Source organism: Pelodiscus sinensis, chromosome 32 (genome assembly GCF_052426305.1).
Source record: "Pelodiscus sinensis isolate ZL-2025 chromosome 32, ASM5242630v1, whole genome shotgun sequence".
NCBI lineage: Eukaryota > Metazoa > Chordata > Testudines > Trionychidae > Pelodiscus > Pelodiscus sinensis.
In genome coordinates, this window is record NC_143083.1 from 13080223 (window position 1) to 13103761 (window position 23539).

Sequence of the window (23539 nt, forward strand, 5' to 3'; positions counted from 1 at the left end):
TAAGTGTCCTTTCAAAATGGGGTTTTTGCACAACCCCCGCCCCCCCCCCCCATCTACACTGCTTTTTTTCCCTGCAAAAAACTCTTCTAAAAAAGGGATCGGAAGAAGATATGCAATTCACACCTAATTTGCATATCTTCTTTTGGAAGCCACAGATAATCTAGACGTAGCCTGATAGAATGAGGATTACCAGTTCTGGAAAAGCCCCTCTATTCTTTCAATTTTCTTGCAGAAGAACGCAATTGCAGTGTGGATGTTTCTCAAGTTTTGTCGGAAAAACAGCCATTTTTCCAACAAAACTCTGTAATCTTAGGCATGTGTACACAGACCCTCTGTTATCTGCCAGGATACCAGAATCAGATCCTTGCCTTAAAAAAGGTGATTTTATTAACGAGACAAAAGATACACTTGGCAAAACAAACTAGGTTAGTAGATGTTCTAGAGCAACAGAGAAAAGAACAAACCAAGCCAAACATTAAGATAGGATAACAAGCCTGGTGGATAAGGGGGAAGAGGTAGATGTGGTATACCTTGACTTCAGTAAAGCATTTGCTATGGTCTTGCATGACCTTCTTATCAATAAACTAGGGAAATACAACCTTTATAAGGTGGGTGCATAACTGGCTGGATAACCGTTCTCAGAGAGGAATACCCCATAGAGATGCTGCCCCAGGGCACGTCTACACAGCAGGGCTAAAGTCAAATTAAGCTACGCAACTTCAGTGAGGTCAATTGTGTAGCTTATGTCGAAATAGCTGAATTTGGCTTTTGGCACTGTCTGCGCAGCAGGAAGTGGAAGGAAGAGCGCTCTTCCTACGACTTCCCTTCCTCCTCGTGAAATGAGAATTACCAGGAGCTGGAGTGAGAAGTCCTCCAGCTCGACGTTAGTTCGAAATAAAGGCTTGTAGGGTAGAAGTGCTCTTTCTTATTTCAGAAAATGCTCCTGTGTAGACGTACCCTCAGCCCCGCCCCTTCTGCCCAGGCTCTGCCCCCCAGCGCCACAGGGAGGGAGGGCAGTGCATGGCCTCAGCCTCCCCAGCTCTGGAGCACCCGGAGGGTGGGTGCTGGGGGCAGCAACACTCTGCCCCCAGTCGCCTACAGTAGGTGTTCTAGAGGTGGAGTCTGGGTGGGGCCATGCCTGTCATGCCTGAGCCGGGGAGCATGTAGAACCGAGGTTCTAGCCCGTGTTCGCTGGCGGGCTTGATACCGACAATGCAGGGCTCACAGCTAGAACCCCGGTCCCAGGGGGTGGGGCAACGGGCAACGGCAGAGGACTCCCAGCTGATTTCGGGTCAGCACGTCTCCCGGCTCAGCCCAGCAGGGGGTGACACTGAGGCTGGCTCAGTGCAGCGCCTCCTACTGGCTCAGCCCAAGGGGAGCAGACTCGGAGCAGAGACCGGCTCAGCCGTTTGCGAGCTGGCTTGGGCCCTGCTGTTTTCAGGTTCCCTCGGCTGGGCTGCTGCCTGCCCAAACCTTTAGCCCTCCCCTCCGGGCTCGTCGGCTCCGTCCCATGAGCTGCCCAGAGCCCAACTCCCAGAAGCCTTTGGAGCAAGGCCTTCCGCAGCAGCCGAGGAACGAAAGCCAAGCCCAGCCAGAGGCCCTGCCCATCCCGGTCGGGACGTGCCCAACGGGGGCAGCGCCCCAGGACGGCCTTTACGAGGCCTCGCTGTGCCGCGGCGGTTTTGGGCCTGGCTCGCGACGCCGATCCCCCAGCTCTGTTTACCCAGTGCGGTCCAGGGCTGCTCCAGGGAGGCCTTGATGAGGAACGCAGGCCAGGGGCGGGAGGAGACGCGTGGGGCTCGGGCGGGCCCAGCTGCTTCTCGTTACCGTCAGACAAGTCCAAAATAGTATCATAAAATGGAGGAAGAAGGGGGGTAGAGCAAGAAAGAAACCAGCCCTCCCCCGTGGCCGTTGGAGACAGCTGGAGCCCACGGCACATGGAGGAGAGCATTGCTGCCTGCCGCAGCGGCTCCCCAGCCGCATCCTCCAACGCCACTGAGGTCATCTGGTTGGTGCCATGTGGGTCACTCGATCTGGCTCTGGTGGAGTCTCCGGGAGCTCCGGAGTCTCCATGGAACCGTGCGCTAGTCCGGCCAGGATTCCTCGCTTGCAAGCCAAAGCCCCCGAGATGTCTTCTCCTTGCAGAGGGCTTGACGGGTACCCTGTCCCCTCCTGCCCCGGGGGGGGGGTCAGATTTGCCCTCAGCGTAATTCCTCTGACCTCAGACACCGGCCAGGGATCCACGGAGCCCCATGTCCGCAGTAGCTCCGAGGCCCACTCCTGCTACCGGCTCGGTTCTGAGTTCTCCCAGTCCGTCTACTCGGGGAAAAGCCGGCAGGAGCGAGGCTGGGCCGGTTTCTCCGCACGAACGCCCTGGGTGGATGTTCGTGCTGCACCTGGGCCATACCTTTGTGAGCACTAGCCGGGCATTTGGAAGCGCACAGAGCTAACTGCCTGAGCGCGTCCCGCTCCGAGCAAGCGTCCACACACAGAGTTACTGCAGTGTCGGGCACGGTACAGCCACATCCTCGCGTGCTGGGCACTTACGTCCCCGTGCAGCGAAACCCTGAGGCTACGTCCACACGACGAGTTTTCTCGGCAACAAACATGCTAACGAGAGACTCATTTGCATGAGTCGCAATCTCATTTGCATATTTTCTTCCGAGCCATTTTTGTGCTAGCGGTTTTTGCTCCAAAAAAAGCTATGGGTACATTTTTTGGGTGCAAAACCCCCCTTTTTCTGCAAGATCCTTATGCCCCAAAAAAGGAGGTTTACCGATCTTGCGGGAAAAGGGGGTTTTGCACAAACGGAAAACATCCGCACGGCTTGTTTTTTGCGCAAAAACGGAGAGGCAAAAAATACGCAAATGAGATTGTGACTCATGCAAATGAGTCCTTCACTAACATATGTGTTGCTGAGAAAACTCGTAGTGTAGACGTAGTCTGAGATACCCCATTGTTGTGCTGGGGGGGGGAGGGGCGAGTTAAGGGGCCCATGAGCCACCTGTGTGCTCCCCACATTCTACCTAGCTCCCGATGTGGGTTAGAGCAGCCTCAGGGGTCCCCCTGTACGGGTGTTGGGAAGCAAAGCGCTGTGTTTTCTGGTCTCGTCCCCGAGGCTGGAGGCTGGGAGCAGGGCCAGACGGAGCCCTGGCCGTCTATTTCTTTTTTGGATCCAAGACCCGGGAAAGAGAAGCCTTGCTCCTGGTCCCACGTCGGGAAGGGTGCCCCGAGCGCGGAGGCAGCCCCGAGAGCTGAGACAGATGAACAATAAAGTGCAGCCGTGAAAGGAATGCACCACAGGGGCACGGTGCCCAGGTTCGGGCTGGATTCTCCATCACTTGAAACCAAGACCGGACTGTTCCAAGCTCGCTCAGCCGCAAGGTATGGGCTGGAAGTGGGCCTCGCTGGGCAAGGATCGCCGTCCCCGGTGATGCAGGAGGTCGGATCATGACGGTCCCTCCTGATCTAAGATGCTCCCGAGCCCACCCGTGACAGTGGCAAGCTCAGGGGCTTCTCCCCAGCAGCCTGCCCTACAACCAAGCGGGGGCTCAGTTAAGAGACAGCCCCATTATGTTGCAGCCAACCTCCCCATGGGCCACCCAGCGTGGGATCCATCTGGCCCCCACCCTGCCGCTGTCCGTGACCGGTCCCAGGCTCTGCCCAGCAACCTGCCATGGGAATCATTGGCCTGGAGCCACACGTCACTCCTGCTCTCAGAGTTAGGCACTGGCTGGGGCCCTGCGGCCGGAGGCTTTGGAGCCTGTCACTTTTTTTTGAGTCTCTCCAATGCAGGATGAAAGGACGGGGCAAGAGGCCAAGCCGGCCGTGGGACTCAAACTCACCACGTTAGGGGTCAGAGCCGAGACAGCGGAAGGGCCCCGCGCTGCGGCCAAGCAAGGGCTGCCTGGCTTCCCCGGCCCGCCTGGTCCTTTGCTCTTAGCTCCGCCGGGGCAGCCACTCGTCGGCACAAAGGAGCCTTCCCTGGCCTGCCTGGGGGGATCTGTCTCCCCATCCTGCCCTCAGGGCCTCCCCCCTCCCGTCCCCAGCTCCTGGATCGGTTGCTGCTCCATTTTCTCCCCGTCGAGGCCCCGTCCTGCCTGTCAAGAGGAGACTTGGAGTCTCTCTCCCAGCAGTCGGAAACGGAGGAAATACCTGGACCGCCCCCGCCGGGAAGGCAGGTTTACACGGAATCCAGCCCGTGCGGGGAGGTGAGGCTGGTGTGCTTCGGAGGCCCACACGGGCTCTCTGGCAGGGGAAAAGGCAACACGCCGCCTTTGTGGAAAAAACAGTGTGAAAAGCAGGACACACACACCGTGCACAAACACACGCACACGTGCACACACACATACCGTGCGTGTATATGCACACTTTGCACTGCCCATGCACACTCACAGAGCGCACACCGCATGCACAGATGTGCATGCCACGCATGCACGCACACACACGCACACACATCCTGCAGATGTTCGTACACGGCAAACCCTTGCCAGTTGTGGTGGAAACGCTCCTGGCACCACTGCGAAGGGCGAAATCCGTGAATCCTGGAGGGGCGGAGAAGCAGAGTGACTGCTCTATTTCCGTGTGGCTCCCGAACGCCCCGTGTCTCCATGCTGCTGCAGAGAGCTCACCACGGGGGCTGGGAGCCGCAGGGAGCTCGCCGCAGGTCCCAGCCACCATGGTGAGTGTGGGGGGGGCCTGCCCCCTGCCCCAAGGCCGCGTTCTCCCCCGCCCAAGGGATGGGGCGCAATGGGGGGGATGGGAGAGCTGTTAAATCACGAAGAGCAATTCCTCGAGTCCTGAGGATTTCCGGCTGCGACCAGCCTGCCGCGGCTCCCGTCCAGCTGGCGGTCCGGCAGACTGAGCCTGTGGGGGGAGCTGGGCCGTGCTCCGAAGCGCCGAGGGAGCAGCCCGAACCCAGAGTCGCATGGCGGGAGCTTCCTGGTACATTCCCATCGGAGTCTGTGAGTTTGGCAGCGTCGTGCCGCAGCCCCCGCCGTGCGACTCTTGGGGTTCCCCCGCCGTTGTCCTTTGGGGTGGATGGCCAGGGCTTCCCATCGTTGGCTCTCGACTGTGGTCTGGCCTTTGGGGGTGTCGGCCTGTCTCCCAGGCTCGTCTAGTCTGCTCGGGCCCCACGGAAGTTCTCTGATCACTTCCAAGGTCCTAGAAACACAGAATCCCAGGGCGGGCAGAAACCTCAGGAGCCTTCAAGTCCAGCCCCCTGCCCAAAGCAGGACCAATCCCAACTCAACCAGCCCAGCCAGGGCTTGATCCAGCCGGGACTTAAAAACCTCCAGGGATGGAGATTCCGCCCCCTCCCTAGGGAACCCAGCCCAGCGCTTCCCCACTTGTACAAACCCAAGTTTCTCGCGTCTTCTTGACCCTCCGGGCACCCGTGACGGCTTTCCCGCACGCTCCCCGTACGCGGAGCAATTTTACAGAGAATGTCAGACAAAGGCTTGCAGAGCGTCCAGAAGATCTTCGCAGAACTTAGTTTGCAGACCAGCCTAGAAGCACAATTGGTGATGCTCACAAGCAGCCAGGGTGACTCCTTTGTAAACTTGTACTAGACGACTTACCCGGTGTTGCCTGGGTCCGGGCCAGCCTGGGGTGGTGTGAGCCACGTGTCCCGCCCACCAGCTTCTGCCCAGGGCCGGCTTGGAGCGGCAGGGGCCGCTTGGTCTGCCCATCAGCTGACTTTTTCCCAGAGCCAGTGTAACCCGCACAGCTGGGCTATGTCTACACTCGCGGCTCCTTGCGTGAGTAATATGCAAATGAGGCTAAGCGTGGAATATCGCCGAGCCTCATTTGCATACCTAACGAGCCACCATTTTTTTCAGAAGAGGCTCTTGCGCAAGAAGGAGCGTCTACACTGCCCCTTCTTGCGCAAGGAAAACCCTCTTGCGCAACGCTGTAGTAGAGCATGGGTTCCCAAACTGGGGGGGGGGGCACGAAGTGACCCAGCCACACACACACCCTGTCAATCCCACCCCACTTTTCACTGCTATTTTTTTTGGGGGGGGGGGCGTGAAGGTTTCTCAAAAATCAAAAATGGGTACGTGATGCCAAAAAGTTTGGGAACCGCTGCTGTAGAGACTCCCACCCTAAGCTCCAGAAGTCGCAGGTTCAAATCTGCCCTGTGGCGGTTACAGAGAGGGGGGGCCACACAGCTCTGGGGTGGCTTGAGGGTTGCAGGGGTGGCTGGACACTGCTTCCCTGGGCAGGCCAGGGCGGTGGTCATGTTGCCCCAGGCTCGGACACTTGCTGCCCCCTTGTGGTCATTTGTGAGTAAAACTGTCCCTGCTCTCACCCCCCCTCCCTTTGGGTTGTGTCTAGACCACAGGGTTGTTTTTTTTAAAGTGGCCTTTTTTAAAAAAAAACTTCCCCTGCGTCTAGACGGCTACCGCGTTCTTTCGAAAGTTAAATCGAAAGAACGCGGCAGAGTTTTCGACGGCGGAAAACCTCGTTTTACGAGGAAGAACGCCTTTTTTCGAAAGTGCTCTTTCGCCAAAAGGCGCTCTGTCCTGCACACTGTGCTTTTTCGAAAGAGCGCATCCAGACTGCCGGGGTCCTCTCTTTCGGAAAAGCGGCTTGCTTGTTCCAAAGTACTGGTTGTCGTCTAGACGCTCTTTTCCGAAAGAGGCTTGCAGTCTAGACATAGCCTTTCTGTTGGAGGAGAAACAATCACATTCCAGGCACATCCTAATGGCCTGGCACATCCAAACCTTGGCCTTGCTTTGAGCGAGGCCAAGAGGAATTTGGCAGGCCTAGCTCTTACCGCATAGGAGGAATTCTTGAACACACGGGCTCACAGACAGACGCACATTTTGAAAACACATAGAAAGGTTCTTAGATCAACTCCATTTTGGCTACAACAAAGCCGGGCTCGGATGGGTCCCCAATTGTCACAGAGCTGTGATGGGTTGGGAGCTGGACGCAGTGCCTCCCACCCCCGCCCCCCAACACTTCCCCCAGCGCATAGGGCCGTAATCCTAGACGCCTGGCTGGGAACTGGCGGGCATTCCTCTCCTAGATTATTTATTTTGTAACCCAGGGGGCTGCATACTCAGCGTGCGCTCACAGGTTGGGGGCCAGGAACCCGCATCAGCTTCGCCCCTTCCCAGAACTTTTAGGACTCTTGGAGTGCCCGCCTGACCCCCAACACCAGGGTAACACCCAGCTCTGCGCACGGAGGAGTCGGGGAGAAAAGCCGGAGTCTCTCTGTGGTCACAGGCCCAGCGAGCGGCTGCCTAACACCCCAGGGCTGTGAGGGTCCTGCCAGCCAAGGCCTTGTGCCTTTCTGGGCACAGCTAGAATGAGCCACAACAGACCTCAGTCCTAGGAAAGTCAGAGCAGCAACTCCACGGTGTAGGGTCTCCCCTAGGGGGACGAGAGGAGAAGAGGCCTGAAGAGACCTGTCACCAATTTTCCTTCTAATTTTTCTCCATCCAGGTGCGGATTGAATTTTGTTCTGTGCACCGAGGCATGTGCAGATGTGCACCACCAGGAGAAACACCGGTTGTGGGTGCTCTGCTAACCAGCTGGGCAGCATTTGACTCTCTCCTGGGTGGCTGCCCCGGCGCTCAGCTGACGGGGAACACTGCTGGTCACCCACCCATCTGATTTATGAGTGGGGTAGAGCCTCTCTTGTCCTTTCAGCAGCCCTTCCCTTCCCTTCCCCCCACCCATGCTCCCATCACAATGGCCTGGAGGAGTCAGCCAGGTTCAGGGGACCTGGAGCTGGTCAGAGAGGAACCAGAGCGGTGGGACCTGTGCCCTGGCTCCACAGGGTGATTTCGGACACGGAGCTCCTCACGGCTCCACAGCTGGGGGGAGGGGCGGGCAGTGGGGCTGTGGGATGCTCCCAGGGCCTCTAACATGAGGGGTGGTGAACGCAGGTGTCTCCTGGGCCCAAGAGGAAGGCTGGTGCTTGGGAGCCCTGATCCAATCCCCCACTGGGCCCCAGCGCCCCATGACACATCGGTAGCCCTGCCCGGCCGCACAGGGCTGGGGAGGGTAGCCACGCTGCAGGCCACGGGGAGTAGCCGAGAGAGAAGGCCACACAGAGCCCTCGCGGGAGAGGGCTGGCGGGAAGAGCGGACGTACATTCCCCGCCCCGCTCGGCCCGCCAGACCACACCCGAGCGACCGGCGGTTAGCGCCGACCAGGGATGGAACAGAAATCCAAGCGGCCGACTCGAGCCCCAAGCTCCGTTCTCCTTCTTGCGGGGGGGCTAAAACCTCCCGTCACTCAGCCCCCGTACTGGGGGGATGGCGACAGGCCACGGAGCCACATTTCCAGCCACCTAGAACAGCCCAGTCCAGGCCACATGGCAGAGCCCAGCTGGGCTGCCGGCCCCACCCTCTGAGCATGGAAGGAGAGTGCTTATGTCTGGGGAAAGGTGGACAACGGTCACGGGCGAGCGCCAGCCCAGGAAAACCGGCTTCCAACCACCCTGCTCCGGCGGAGCTGGCTCGCACCCCCAGCCCCGACGCGCGCCCCCCATGAACTGTGCGGCTCCAGCTCTGCGGGCTCCTTCAGACTCGTCCGCAGAGCAGACTTCCTAGGGCGATTAGCTCTACCTAGGCCCGTTTGGGACAGACGCCGGCGTCTGCCTCCTTCCATAGCCCGACTGCTCTCAGGCACCAGCGGGATTCGAACCCAGGCCTTGCAAAGTCAAGCACACAGGCAGCTCCTCTTCGCACTAAAGGACCGTGGGGGGGAGTGGTAGGAAGTCCCCAGCTCTTGTGAGGACAAAGGCAGGCCAAAGCCCTCTTCTCTCGCTCTCCTTAATATTCGGTCCTGCCGTGAGCGCAGGGGGCCCGACTAGACGACCTCTCAAGGTCCCTTTCAGTCCCACAATTCTAGGAGTCATTCGCCTTTTGTTACCCCAGAATAAGCACGGAGCTAGCAGGATCAAACCCACTTCCAAGCTGGGAGAGGCACCCTGGCATTGGGCGGGGCCCTATTTTAGCTGGGGCACCCCCCGCGTTCCATTCCTTCACAGGGGGCTGATTCTCCTTGCCAGAAATCACCGTCCATCCCCCCACCTCCAGCATCACCTCTGGCACCGAGCAGACACCTTGCTCCCTCTGGGTGCACCGTAGCTGTACCTGGTTGCCCTGGTCTCATCTAGCCAGCTGCCTACTGAGCAGCATGGACACGTGACCTATGGGAAGCCGAGGGGGAAGGGGTTGGTACTTCTGATCTGTAGGGCTGCGTCTAGACTGGTATGATTTTCTGGAAATGCTTTTCACGGAAAAGTTTTCCGTTAAAAGCATTTTCGGAACAGAGCGTCTAGATTGGCACGGACGCTTTTCCTCAAAAGCTCTTTTTGCGGAAAAGCGTCCGTGCCAATCTAGAGGCGCTTTTCTGCAAAAAAGCCCCGATCGCCATTTTCGCGATCGGGGCTTTTTTGCAGAAAACAAATCCGAGCTGTCTACACTGGCCCTTTTGCGCAAAAGCTTTGCACAAAAGGGACTTTTACCTGAACGGGAGCAGAATCGTATTTCCGCAAGAAGCACTGATTTCTTACAGTAGGGAGTCAGTGCTTTTGCGGAAATTCAAGTGGCCAGTGTAGACCGCTGGCAAGTTTTTCCGGAAAAGCGGCTGATTTTCTGGAAAAACTGGCCAGTCTAGACACAGCCTAGATGTTTTACAGAAAGATGCTAATGGTAGCCAGAGTATCAGAAGTCAGGCATGGCCTCTTCTGACTCGGGTTATGAACGGACAGGTCTCTGCCCGCAGGGAGCTCCGCACACCTCCAGGATCTCCCAACACCATGCACAGGGGGCGGGACAGTGGAGACCGCCGGGAACGGAATTTTCCACCCACGCCAGCTCCCCGTGCCCAGTGAGAGCCAAGTCCTGGCCAGTGACGGTTGGTGCTGATGGGTTTTGCAGCGTCTGGCCGGAGTTGCCGAGATGGACAAATGAGCTGGAATTTCTAGGGTTTGCCTGCCCGCCGCCCACCCGTCTGGCCTTTGTGCTCTGCAGTGTTTCTCCATTCCCCGGTGCTTAGAAAGCGCCCGGCTCTCCCATTCTCACGCTGCCCTTGGGCGGTCACGCGCCACACTCCGAGGGAGAGGTGGGTGCCTCCCCCCTCTCTGCACCCCTCCCGCTTGGATGCGGCTTCGCCCAAACGCATCGTGTACGACCCTATGACGAGGGAGGGTACCACCAGCACAGCCACCGTGTGTGACATCACAGCGCTCACCAAAAACAGCGCTGGGCCCAGGCATAGCCCATGGCACCTCGGGTAGCAAAGCACTGCCACCCCCCGGCCACGTCGGATAAAGATAGTTGGCAGTATTCACACCCATCACTACAGCCATCTGTAAACACCCCAGCACATTCCTCTGATACACCCCACACCCATCACTACAGCCATCCGTAAACACCCCAACACATTCCTCTGATACACCCCACGCCCAGCACTACAGCCATCCGTAAACACCCCAGCACATTCCTCTGATACACCCCACTTCCATCACTACAGCCATCCATAAACACCCCAACACATTCCTCTGATACACCCCACTCCCATCACTACAGCCATCCATAAACACCCCAACACATTCCTCTGATACACCCCACTCCCATCACTACAGCCATCCGTAAACACCCCAACACATTCCTCTGATACACCCCACTCCCATCACTACAGCCATCCGTAAACACCTCAGCACATTCCTCTGATACACCCCACACCCATCTCTACAGCCATCCGTAAACACCCCAGCACATTCCTCTGGTACACCCCACGCCCATCACTACAGCCATCCATAAACACCCCAACACATTCCTCTGATACACCCCACTCCCATCACTACAGCCATCCGTAAACACCTCAGCACATTCCTCTGATACACCCCACACCCATCTCTACAGCCATCCGTAAACACCCCAGCACATTCCTCTGGTACACCCCACGCCCATCACTACAGCCATCCGTAAACACCCCAACACATTCCTCTGATACCCCCCACTCCCATCACTACAGCCATCCGTAAACACCCCGACACACCCCACAGCCTTGTCCTGTATACTCCACAAACACACACACTAACACAACCCACCTCCCCATCACTAACATTACAGGGAATTGTTGGCCTCTTTGTAAGAACTCGGCCACTTAGGTGCCTCCGGGGTACGGAGGCCTTGTGAAAACTGAGCTGAGTGTAGACTGTATCCTCTTAGGGGCAGAGACCTTCTCCTCCAACCTGCCTCCACCCAGCTATCGCTCTGCCTTGGTGCGACGCAAGGGGCAGGATTGCTGGGCGGTGGGGCAGGGAACCGTGACCGTGTCCGCACTGTGTTCCTTCCCTGGGCACCTGGCCTGACAGAAACCGCGTCGGTGCGTGCGCTCCTGCCGCGACGAGCGAACATCCGGCTGCTGAATTCCTCTCTGTCTGGCCAAGGATCGTGGCCTGGCGCCCCTCACTCGATCTGGACAAACAGTTAAGGAGGAAAACAAACGCTGCCAGCTGGGACACCAGCGGCTCCTTAACCTGATCCTCTGCCGCCCTCGGCCAGAACAAAAGAACTCTCATGTTTAGCCTCCGTGGGTGTTTTATGGCCATCGCCCCCCCTCCTGCACCCCTCGCCGGCCATGTCACAAGACTCATAAGCCTGCATCTGGGCCAGCCTTTGTAAGCCAGACAGAGATAAGACACTGACCATCCACAGCAGAAACCAGGGGAGCGGGGACCTCTGTGGTTTTTGGCTTCAACCAGCACTGGGGGGGGTGTGTGTAGGGGGATGGGGGGGGTGTTTAATGAGTTTGAAGAAACTTTTTCCCTTGGGAGAACTGGGTTCAATTTCCAGCTCTGACCGACTCCCGGTGTGAGTGTGGGTAGGTCACCGCGTTGGGCTGCCTCAGTTTCCCCATCTGTGCAATGGGGATAGTAGCATTGCGCTACTCCCCAGGGGTGTTGTAAGGATAACCACATTACAGACTGTGAGCCACCCGTGACGGGGGCCCTGCAGTTAACGATGAGGGGTAACGAGAAAGCTCATAGGAGAGTCACCCGCAATAGGCCAACTGTGTGCTGAGAGAAGGGGTGAAAGTAAAATTAATTTCTTCCCAGTATGGGGGCGGGGGGGAACCAGCGAAGTGGGGGCACGTGACCTCCACAGGTTCTGCTCCTTTCCCTGCGGGGAACATAAGAACGGCCAGACGGGGTCAGACCAAAGATCTATCCAGTCCTGCGTCCTGTCTGCTGACAGCGGCCAATGCCAGGTGCCCCAGAGAGAGTGAACAGAACAGGGAATCATCAAGTGATCCCTCTCCTGTCATCCATTTCCCGACAGAAGCTAGGGACACCATTCCTACCCATCCTGGCCAATAGCCATTGATGGACCTAACTTCCATGAATGTATCTAGCTCTTTTTCGAACCTTGTTAAAGTCCTGGCCTTCACCACATCCTCTGGCGAGGAGTTCCACAGGTTGACTGTGCGCTGCATGAAGAAAAACTTCCTTTGGTTTGATTTAAACCTGCTGCCTGTTCATTTCATTTGGTGACCCCTCGTTCTTACAGTATGGGAACAAATCAATAACTTTTCCTTATTCACTTTCTCCACCCAAGTCATGATTTTACAGACCTCTCTCGTCTCCCCCTTTGTCTCCTCTTTTCTAAGCTGAAAAGTCCCCGTCTTTTTCATCTCTCTTCATAGGGCAGCCGTTCCAAACCCCTCAGCATGTTTGTGGCGTGTAGGGAAAGGAGCGGAGCACCGGCACCTCCTCCAGCTGCCGTATCGCTTCCAGCTCGCCTGTTCTCCCGAGAGGTGGCTCTGTCACCTTGGCGGGGCAGTGGTGTGTGTGTGTGTGTGTGTGTGTGTGTGTGGCTCCGTCTCCTAGGAGGGGCGATGGTGTGTGTGTGTGTGTGTGGCTCCGTCTCCTAGGAGGGGCGATGGTGTGTGTGTGTGTGTGTGGCTCCGTCTCCTTGGAGGGGCGATGGTGTGTGTGTGTGTGTGTGGCTCCGTCTCCTAGGAGGGGCGATGGTGTGTGTGTGTGTGTGTGTGCGTGTGTGTGTGGCAGGGGTGATGGTGAGTGTGTGTGTGTGTGGCTCCATCTCCTTGGAGGGGCAATGGTGTGTGTGTGGCTCCGTCTCATAGGAGGGGCGATGGTGTGTGTGTGTGTGTGTGTGTGTGTGTGGCTCCGTCTCCTTGGAGGGGCGATGGGGTGTGTGTGTGTGTGTGTGTGTGTGTGTGTGTGTGTGTGTGTGTGTGTGGCTCCGTCTCATTGGAGGGGCGATGGTGTGTGTGTGTGTGTGTGTGTGTGTGTGTGGCTCCGTCTCATTGGAGGGGCGATGGTGTGTGTGTGTGTGTGTGTGTGTGTGTGTGTGTGTGTGTGGCTCCGTCTCCTTGGAGGGGCGATGGGGTGTGTGTGTGTGTGTGTGTGTGTCTCCGTCTCATTGGAGGGGCGATGGTGTGTGTGTGTGTGTGTGTGTGTGTGTGGCTCCGTCTCATTGGAGGGGCGATGGTGTGTGTGTGTGTGTGTGTGTGTGTGTGTGTGGCTCCGTCTCATTGGAGGGGCGATGGTGTGTGTGTGTATGTGTGTGTCCGTCTCCTTGGAGGGGCGGTGGTGTGTGTGTGTGTGTGTATGGTATGCTGTACCGGTTGTTACTAGCTTGCTGGTATGGCAGACTGGCTGATGTAGCTTTGGCCACGTTCTTAGCGGTACCGGTACGCCATACCCGGTTACTTCTGCCTCTGGCTGGGCGGGGGTCGTGGTGTCCCAGGCTAGGCTCAGGGTCCATCCAAGTTCAAACAGCCTTGAAATACCACCAGGATTTGCTGTTTCTCGTGTCTCAGCGATGGGCCGCGTGGGCTAGGGGCGGGGGAACACACAGACAAGTCTGTGGTTGGATGCTCCACTCCCGGGATCCATGGAGGGCAGCTTGGCTTGATTGTCCCTGGCCTGGATTTCAAGTGGGATTCTGAGGTCTGCACGGACTGTGTTGTGTTACCTGCCCCCGCCCCTCAGCCTGGCCTGCTGGGAAAAACACAGCCCTTTGGAGTGGGAAGGGAGAAGAGAGGGTGGGATTAAAGCTAAAGCAAAGCTCTCAGCTCCAGCTTCTCTTCCCAGCGCTGCCGCTCTCTCGCTCTGCCGCCTGAGTTCATTTGTGCCTTCTCCGTGCCTCAGTTTCCCATGTAACCTCAGGACAAGGACACTGGCCCCACAGCGAGGGCTGGGAAGTCTGCTTCTCCCCTGTTGCTAAAGGGCTTTGGGATCCCCAAATGGAAGAGGGCGGCATCTCTCAGTGCCCATGATGGTTAAGGGGGAAGGGCCGGGCCCAGCACGGTCCCTGGCCAGGGGAAAGCATGATGTACACTCCTCACTGGGCTGGAAAGCGGAGGGGGGTGGTGCTCAGCGAGTCAGCCCAAAGTCCCACAGCCCGGCTCCCTCCTTCCACAGCAAGTCAGACAGGTGTACAGACAGCAATACACCGCAAACACACACCACTAAACAGCCCACATGGGTATACACACCCATCAGTACAGCCATCCATAAACAGCCTGACACATTCCACGGATACACCCCCCCATCAATACAGCCATCCATAAACAGCCTGACACATTCCACGGATACACCCCCCCCCATCAATACAGCCATCCATAAACCATCTGACACACTCCACGGATACACCCCCCCCCCCATCAATACAGCCATCCATAAACCATCTGACACACTCCACGGATACACCCCCCCCCCACCCGTCAGTACAGCCATCCATAAACAGCCTGACACACTCCATGGATACACCTCCCACCCATCAGAACAGCCATCCATAAACACCCTGACACACTCCATGGATACACACCTCACCTGTCAGTACAACCATTCATAAATACCCTAACACACTCCACAGCCACATACCGGTGTACTCCATGAACCTACACTAACACAATCTGCCTCCTCAACTCCTTATTAACACAATAGGGAATTGTTGCTTATGAACTGATGATTTGATTAAATCTCCTATGAGTGTACTCTTTGGAGTAGCCTTCAATAATAATACGCCAGCCCTCAAAGCGGTTTACAATGCTGGTCAGTATCATTACCCACTTGTACAAGTGGGGAAACTGAGGCACAGAATGGGGCCACCCAGCAGGTCAATGGCAGGAATAAACAGGTTAGGGTCAGATTTGTAAAGGGTATTTAGGCACCTAAAAACTTTCCAAAATCTGGCCCTGAGCCATTAGATTCAATCACAGTAGAAAGGGTAAATAACTTTTTTTTTTAAAGAACTTAATTGTCTCTTCCTTCCGTTTACCGCAAATGTTTCATTGCACGAAATGTCAAGACTAATTCAAGGTCGAAGACTCCACAGTGCACATTCCACTCCCAGTGGCTTTTCAGACACACTCCTCAGACTTATTCAAACCAAGTTATGTCTTAATATCGTGGCATCCCGAAGGAGATCATTATGTGAGATGGGCTATCAAAAAAAATCCATTCCCAGCTGCCCATTTATTTTTGAGAACCCCTCCTCTGCCTTAAATCATCCCCCATATTTAGATAATAAATATTAGTAACACCACGAAAAAAAACCACTCTGAGGAGGACAAGCCATCAATTTTGCCAGAGGATCTACAAATTTTTTCCAGATGTTGAAAATCTGGCTTGCAAGTTGCCATTTCGTAAATATTACGCGGGGGAAGGAGTGTCTGCTTCACGGCTGCACTTCCCTTGATCACACGAGAAGGCAGAACACCACCTTTTTGGGGGGAGAGGGGGAAAGGATGAAAAAGCTATTTTAAGCGGCCTTTAAAAAAAAAAAAAAAGCTCACGCCAGAAGATACCATGGCATCTTGCTGCAATTCAGACTCTGGTACATTACAAACGGTGGGCAGCAAGCCAGCTGAGGCATTTTAATGCAACCTCTTTTATTAATTATTCATTAGTTTTATCACTGGGGAGGCTGGCAAGCCTAGTGGTTAAGACTGAGGCGACTCTGATGCTGCAACGCTATTTTGGGATACCGGAGTATCCTGAAATCGTGATCCTGCGTCTTCTCAGGAAGCGCATTATTTTGAAACAGAACAGGTACACTGTTCCGACATCCCTGTAAACCTCATTTCATGAGGAGTGAGGGATGTTTTGGAATAGCGAGTTCGAAATTAGGCACTGTGTAGACCGCGCCAAAGGACGAAATCAGCTATTTCAAAATACTATCAAAATAAGCTACGCAATTTGCGTCGCTCAAATGGCGTCTCTTTTGTCGAGTTGCGGTGCAATGTAGATGCACCCGGAGGGAGGAGAACAGGAGTCTGGGTTCAGGTGTGGGTACTCTGACATTTGGACAAAGACGGCCTGATCCATTCCAACAGAAATCGAGCTTTCATGTCAATAAATTATTTCAGATTCTTGTTGCTGCAAAGAAATCCTGCTGACACAGGACATCGGCACAAGCCTTCAACCAGGCAGCTGGACACAATGGTTCTAAGAGGCAGAAGCAAGCTAACTTCAGGCATCTCGACGGGGAAGTTAACCCTGAAACCTAATGATGTCACTGTTGTAACTTACAGCTACACAGCAGCGTTATTTCAGAATAACAATGCCATTCTGAATGAACAAAGAGCATATCTACACTACAAGCCTTATTTCAAAATAATGTTAAGCTTTCTCCAATTCTTGTAACCCTTTTTTTACGAGGAGTAAGGGAAGTTGAAGGAAGAGCACTCTTCCTTCGATTTCCTGCTGCATAGATAGCACCAACAGCTGAAATAATCTATTCTGATTTAACCTACACATTAATAGGAGTGTTGTGAGCAAGACACAAGCCGTCATTCTTCCACTGTGCTCTGCGCTGGTTAGGCCTCAGTTGGAGTATTGTGTCCAGTTCTGGGCACCGCATTTCAAGAAGGATGTGGAGAAATTGGAGAGAGTCCAGAAAAGAGCAACAAGAATGCTTAAAGGTCTAGAGAACATGAGCTACGAGGGAAGGCTGAAAGAACTGGGTTTGTTTAGCTTAGAAAAGAGAAGATTGAGGGGGACATGAGAGCAGTTTTCAGGTATCTAAAAGGGTGTCATAAGGAGGAGGGAGAAAACGTGTTCATCTTGGCCTCTGGGGATAGAACAAGAAGCAATGGGCTTAAACTGCAGCAAGAGAGGTTTAGGTTGGACATTAGGAAAAAGTTCCTGACTGTCAGGGTGGTGAAACACTGGAATAACTTGCCCAGGGAGGTTGTGGAATCCCCGTCTCTGGAGATATTTAAGAGCAGGTTAGATAAATGTCTATCAGGGATGGTCTAGACGGTATTGGGTCCTGCCATGAGGGCAGGGGACTGGACTCGATGACCTCTCGAGGTCCCTTCCAGTTCTGGTGTTCCAGGATTCTATTTTGACTTTTGCCCTGTGTGTAGACGTGCTGAGTGTGGTTAATTACATCACCGCTGGGCCTAGCAGCGCACACCCTGAGACCTCCTAGAACAGGGCTTGCTTAGAGTCCTGCAGACCTTCCCCGCCCGGCTTTGAACCCCAACTCCTTAGCTCCACGACTAACGCTTTGCCGGCAAAATCCCTCGTGGAGATGCATCTTATGCCAGTCACGGGAGGTCCTTTGCCAGGACAGATGAGCCCCCTTCCTGCATGGCATAACGTTGCCAGCAAAAGGGGCTTGAACTGCATCCACACTGGGGCTTTTGCCGGCGTAGCTGGGTTGGCTGTGGGGGGCCAGGAGCTTTTCATGCTCCTAACTGACATACTTAATGAGCAAGACTGTCGTGTGGGTCTAAGCCCTGAGCAATTCCCCAGCCTCTACTCTCTGCATTCCTCTGGGTCAAGACAGGAACCTGGACCCAGCTCCTCCAGCGCGAGCGACTCCTTATAGAATAGAACACGCGGGCAGTCTAGACTCCAAACCTGCTCTCCCTGGAGCCAAAGCAAGGCAGCCACGTATTCCCGGGGTGCAGGATTGGGCCCGCCCCCATGCTGTTGGTGCACCCACAGACACCACTCACGTGTAATTAATCTGCCCCCTTCCTCCCGGTCTCATTCAACTCCCATGGGGTCTCCACTGGAATTCAAGCAAAGCAGCGCGCTGGGCTGGTGGGTCGGGCAGGGAGCCACGTATGCAGCCAGGCTCAGGGCTTTGTCTCCATGTAATTAGGGCGAGCGGAGCTTTATTTAGCAACTTTCCGTCGGGCGAGGGCGGGAGAGAGCTGCTGGGAAGGGCCTGGACCCAGAAGAAATTGCTTCTGCTCTGGAACGCTGCCCCCCCCCCAACCAGAGCTGCCCCCAAAGGCCGACACTAAAGACTCGGCCCGAGATGTCCTTCTAAGCACCTTGTGGTGCGGGGGGCTCTTCGGTTCAAACCTGCCTTGTTTAGAGATTTGGTTTGCATAAAAGACAGAGAGATCCCTTTTCTGGCCTCAAAAGCCCAACTTGTACACAGGAAACGAGAACGTTCTTCTCAGGGGACCCAGGAACAGCTGCACCCCAAGATGCTCCAAGGGCAGCTTAGAGACTCGGGCTCAGACACCTTAAAAAAACCAAGGACCCTGGTGTTCAAAGGTGCCTAGTGATTTGAGGCACCACGATGGGGGATGGGACTACCCTCTGAAAATCCCCCGAAAAAAGGCAATAACTTTTCCTTATTCACTTTTTCCACCCCCATCATGATTTTATAGACCTCGATCCCAGCCCCCTTAGTCTCCTCTTTCCTAAGCTGAAAAGTCCCCGTCTTTTTAATCTCTTTTCCTAGGGGACCCGTTCCAAACCCCTCAGCATGTGTGTTACCCTTCTCTGAACCTTTTCCAATGCCAAGAGATCATATAAGCAAGAGGCTCCTTCGACTGGCCGCCTTCCTCCTTATTTCCTGGATTTGCATTTCGCTCGTGTCTGCAAGCTCTTCTCTGCATTCACTGGGGCTAGAAACTTACCTTGCTTGCTTTGCAGATGCGGATCCCTGTGAATTTGGAGCGGGTCTATCCACAGATTTGCAGGGCTCTACCTTTCAGCTCATGCCGCAGGAAGTGTGGACCTGGCATCATAGGGGAAAAACAAAGCTGAACATCTTGACATAGTAAGACTCCAGGCTTTAAGGGTGTGTCTAGACTACAGGGTTTTGTCAGCAAAAGTGGACTTTTGTCGACAAAACTATACCTGTGTCTACACTGCCGCTGAGTTCTGTCGACGGTGGTAAACTTCATTCTACGAGGAATAACGCCTTTTGTCGACAGAGTTCTGTTGACAGAAGGTATTATTGCATCTAAACTGTCCTTTGTGTCTAACTCATGTTGACAAAGCGGCTTGCTTTGTTGACAGAACTGGCTGTCGTGTAGACGGTTTTTGTCGACAGAAGTTTTGTCGACAGTATCTGTTGACAAAGCCTCGGTCGACAAAAGCCTGTAGTCTAGACATACCCTAAGTGGGGGCTTTAAGAAACCCAATCAATGTCATGAGACTTCCATGCTCACTTTGTAAATGCCTGCATGGAGCGATAGCAAATCCAACCCATTGGATTAGTACAGAACAGGGAGCAGATGTAAGCGTTCCCTCAAACTTACTCCGCTTTGATTAAATTGGTTTAACCGCTCCCCGCCAGATGGGCACCCTCATTTTAGTATGGGTGCGTCTATACTGCGGTGCTATTTTGGGATACTTCCAGTATCCCAAAATAGCTATTCCACGTTTTTGAAACAAGCTTGTTATTTCGAAATAGAGCGGGTGTGTTATTCTGACATCCCTGTAAACCTTGTTCCACAAGGAGTATGGGACATTTCAGAATAGCGGTGTATTTTGAAATTGGGTGCTGGGTAGACAGCACCAAACAACGAAACAAGCTATTTAGAAATGGACTCGAAATAAGCTACACAATTTGTGTCACTCACATTGCAGTGCAGAGGTGCCCTATGAAGATAGCTTTCAGTTCCTAATCACCGAGGGTGTGTCTATACTGCACCGTAACTTGAAATACGAGACGCAATCGGAGTGATGCAAATTGTGCATCTTATTTCGAGTCCATTTCAAAATAGCTCCTTTTGTCATTTGACGCGGTCTACACGGATTTCAAAATACAGCGCTGTTCCGAAACGGCCCTTACTCCTCATAGAATGAGGTTTACAGGGACGTCGGAATAGCGGGCCAGACATAATGGCCTGGCAAGACGCAGGAGACCTATTTCAGCCTACTCCGTTAGCCCGAAATAGCGCTGCAGCGTAGACATAGCCTGAGAGAAATGAGCCGGGTTTAAAATGAAATCAGATCATCCACACGGCCGTCAGCAGCGGGGCAGCTCAGTCGGTTTTAAACCTTGCCTGCCCGAAGGTCATGGTCACCAACCAGTCGATCGGGATCGATTGGGAGATCTTGGAGCCTCTGACAGGTGATCCTGACTGGTTTGGCCAAGAGGCTCTCAAGTGCAGCACTTCAGCTGCTCCTCCCTAAACTGCTGCTCATCTCCTGTCCTTTCCCCTGGAGCTGTTCCTCCCCAGGAGCTGTGCTTGTTGGGCAGGGCAGGGAAGGGAGGGGAGGGGCACAGATGTCGGGGTGCCCCCTCTCCCACCCTGTATTCTATCTCCATAGAACGGGGCGGGGGGTGCACAACAGGGCTTGGATGGAGGGAGTTTGCTGGCTGCTTTGGAGAGCGGTGCAAGGCCAGGGCCAGGGGTGAGCCTACCTTAGCCCCCTTGCACCACCACCCAGGAGCCACCTGAGGTAAGCAGTGTCCATCTGGAGCCAGCTCTGAACCCCTGCCCCAGTCATGCACCCCCTCCTGCATCCCAAACTCCTGAGCCCCCTGGACCCAAACTCCCTTACAGAGCCAGTACCCTGAACCCCCTCCTGTACCCCAACTCCCTGCCCCAGGCTCAGCTCAGAGCCCCTCTCACACTCCAAATCCCTTAGCCCAAGACCAGAGCCTGCACCCCAACGCTTTGCCCCAGCCTGGTGAAAAGGAGGGAGGAGGGAGGACGGAGTGAGCAGGGGCAGGGCCTCGGAGAAGGGGCGGGAAGGAGGCGGGGCCAAGGTGTTTGGGTTTGAGGTAGATCCCGGATTGCACTTCAACTCAAAAAGTGATCACGTGCTTAAAAAGGTTGGAGACATAGAATCATAGAACCATAGAGCCGGAAGAGACCTCAGAAGGTCAAGTCCAGCCCCCTGCTCTAGGCAGGACCAATCCCAACTAAATCAACCCAGCCAGGGCTTTGCAAGCCGAGACTTAAACACCTCTAGGGATGGAGATTCCACTACTACCCTAGGGAACCCATTCCAGTGCTTCACCACCCTCCTAGGGAAATAGTTTTTCCTAATGTCCAACCTGGACCTCTCCCACCACAACCTGAGACCATTGCTCCTTGTTCTGCCATCTGGCCTGTCTTCAGGCCATGCCCCTCTGCATGTGGGCAAAACTCTCACACCGAATCACTTGGGTCCTCTAGCTGAAGTCACTTCCACCACCTAGTGGCAAGGACACGTCACCTCCTTCCTGGTCCCCACGAAGCCAGCCAATCCCCCATCGATTCAAAACCCCATCCCCGTGCATTCAGAAAGGAGAGCGCTCCGCCCCTTCTAGCCACAAGACTTTGGGGGACGGGACGGTGATTATTGACTTTGGTTGGGTTGCGCGCCCTCCCCCTCTCGTCCCCGCCTCCACTGTGCATTACAAACGGTCTGCAGGAAATTTAAAAACAAAACAGAAAAGAGGACTTTAGCCCACGTACCGAGACAAAAAAAAAGGTTTACATTTCACCATAAGTGAAGCAACTATTAAGTGAAATTCCGGCCGGTGTCACTCACCAACGCAAGGCAGGAATGTTGGCTATTTATAGCCGGGTAGAGAAAAAGCCGTTTGTTTTACTCCGTGGTTGGCCGGCAGACAGAGGTGGAGGGAGGCAGTTCCCATTTGGCTCGGGTTTTGAATCACCGGACTGTGTCCACGAGCGCCCCCGCCGAGCACTTACCTCCCCCCCTTGACAGCAGAGCGCCCCCAGCGTGGAGTCAGCCGAGAGCGTGTGAGGAGAGCGCCTCCTACTGGGTGCCCTGCCCTCAGCCGTAGTGCCAGGCTGGGGCATCAAGGAGAATGCAGCTCTCTCAGCTTCCAGAGGGAAGGAAAATCCCCTTCCCCCCAGCACGGGGCCATGGCAGGTCTCTGTGGGGGGTCTCCCCTGGGGCATGCGCACTTCCTCCCTGGGGTCACGGACGGCTGCACATTCGCCTCGCCTTGTTTTCCCACCGTGGCACGGTGTCGAAATGCTGCAGCCGCTGGGCAGGCGGATTCCTCAAAGCAAACACAGGCCGGCTGGCTAGCCAGCCCGGGCTCCAGTTCCCACCAAAATAGCCAGGAGGAGAAAAACACCCCTGTTCAGAATGCAGGGGGCTGATGCCACCGGGGGATGGGGACAGCACGTCTGTGCCAGTGTGTCGGGGGGGGGGGTGCACGCACCTGCATGTCACAGAGGTGCTGGGTGTGTGGGTGTGTGTACATGCATGTGTATCACAGAGATGCTGGTGTGTGTGTGTCTGTGCACCTGTGTGTCACGGAGGTGCTGGTCTTTGTGGGTGCACACGCAGGTGTGTGTGTCATGGAGATGCTGGTCTTTGTGGGTGTGCATGCATGTGTGTGTCATGGAGGTGCTGGGGTGTGTGTGTGTACATGCATGTGTGTGTCAGAGGTGCTAGGTGTGTACACGCATGTGTGTCAGAGGTGCTAGGTGTGCGCACACACTTGTGTCCACACACGTCACGGAAGTGCTGGTGTTTGCGGGTACACATGCATGTGTGTGTCACAGAGACACAGGATGCGTGGTGTGCTGCACCTGTGTGTCGCAGAGGTGCTGATGTGTATGGGTGCGCACGCACGTTTGTGTCACAGAGGTGCGGGTGTTTGCGGGTGCAGGCTGCAAGGGGGTTGGGAGACAAAGGGAGGGAGCTAGTGTTTCACTGGGGCCAGCCGGGGCTCTCGGCCCCACTCCACCGCACTGCCAGCTCCGTCTGCACGTGGCCCAGGACTGGCTCAGACAGACCCTGTACGCGGGAATCAGGGGTTATGTACAATCGGGGCAAAGGGGCAGCAGGACAGGGCCCCAAAGAGCCCAGTGGGGTAAGTTGAGGGTGGATAACGTGGAGTCAGAAGGCCTGACACATGAAAACAGCAACAGGGCTGGAATCGAGTGAGCAAGACTTTGGGTCAGTAGCACGGCAGCCAAGAAAGAGGCCCTATTGATAAACGTGTGATTGTGCAAGTCCGGTGGAGTGTGAAAGAACACCGGGTGCTGATTGTGAGCCAGAGGGGAGGAGCAGAACATCTCGGTACCAGCCGCCTCCCCCACAACTAATGGACATACCGACCTCGGTTCAGGACCAGGTCGAAGTTGACAGCAAGTCGGCCCCCCCTTCTGCAAGGTGGGTAGCTAGGTTTCATCCTTGCTTGAAATCTGTCGTGTCCGGGGCCTCTCAGAGGTCTACTGTGTGGACCCAAGTGCGTGGGGTTTAATGCTCTAGAGCAGGGGTCTCCAAACTACAGCCCGGGGGCCGGATGCGGCCCGCGAGGCCCTCTCATCCGGCCCGTGGAGACCTTTTTGGATTCAAAGG

General features: G+C 55.3%; 1 long non-coding RNA gene across 1 annotated transcript; it reads right to left on the reverse strand.

Annotated features, from left to right (window-relative positions):
* Positions 1 to 116: 116 nt before the first annotated feature.
* On the reverse strand, positions 117 to 22173 carry LOC142819009 (uncharacterized). Its single transcript, XR_012896690.2, has 3 exons — positions 21746 to 22173; positions 18889 to 18989; positions 117 to 5507 (listed from the first exon to the last, which is right to left on the reverse strand). It is a non-coding gene; the product is annotated as an uncharacterized LOC142819009 (long non-coding RNA).
* Positions 22174 to 23539: the final 1366 nt, after the last annotated feature.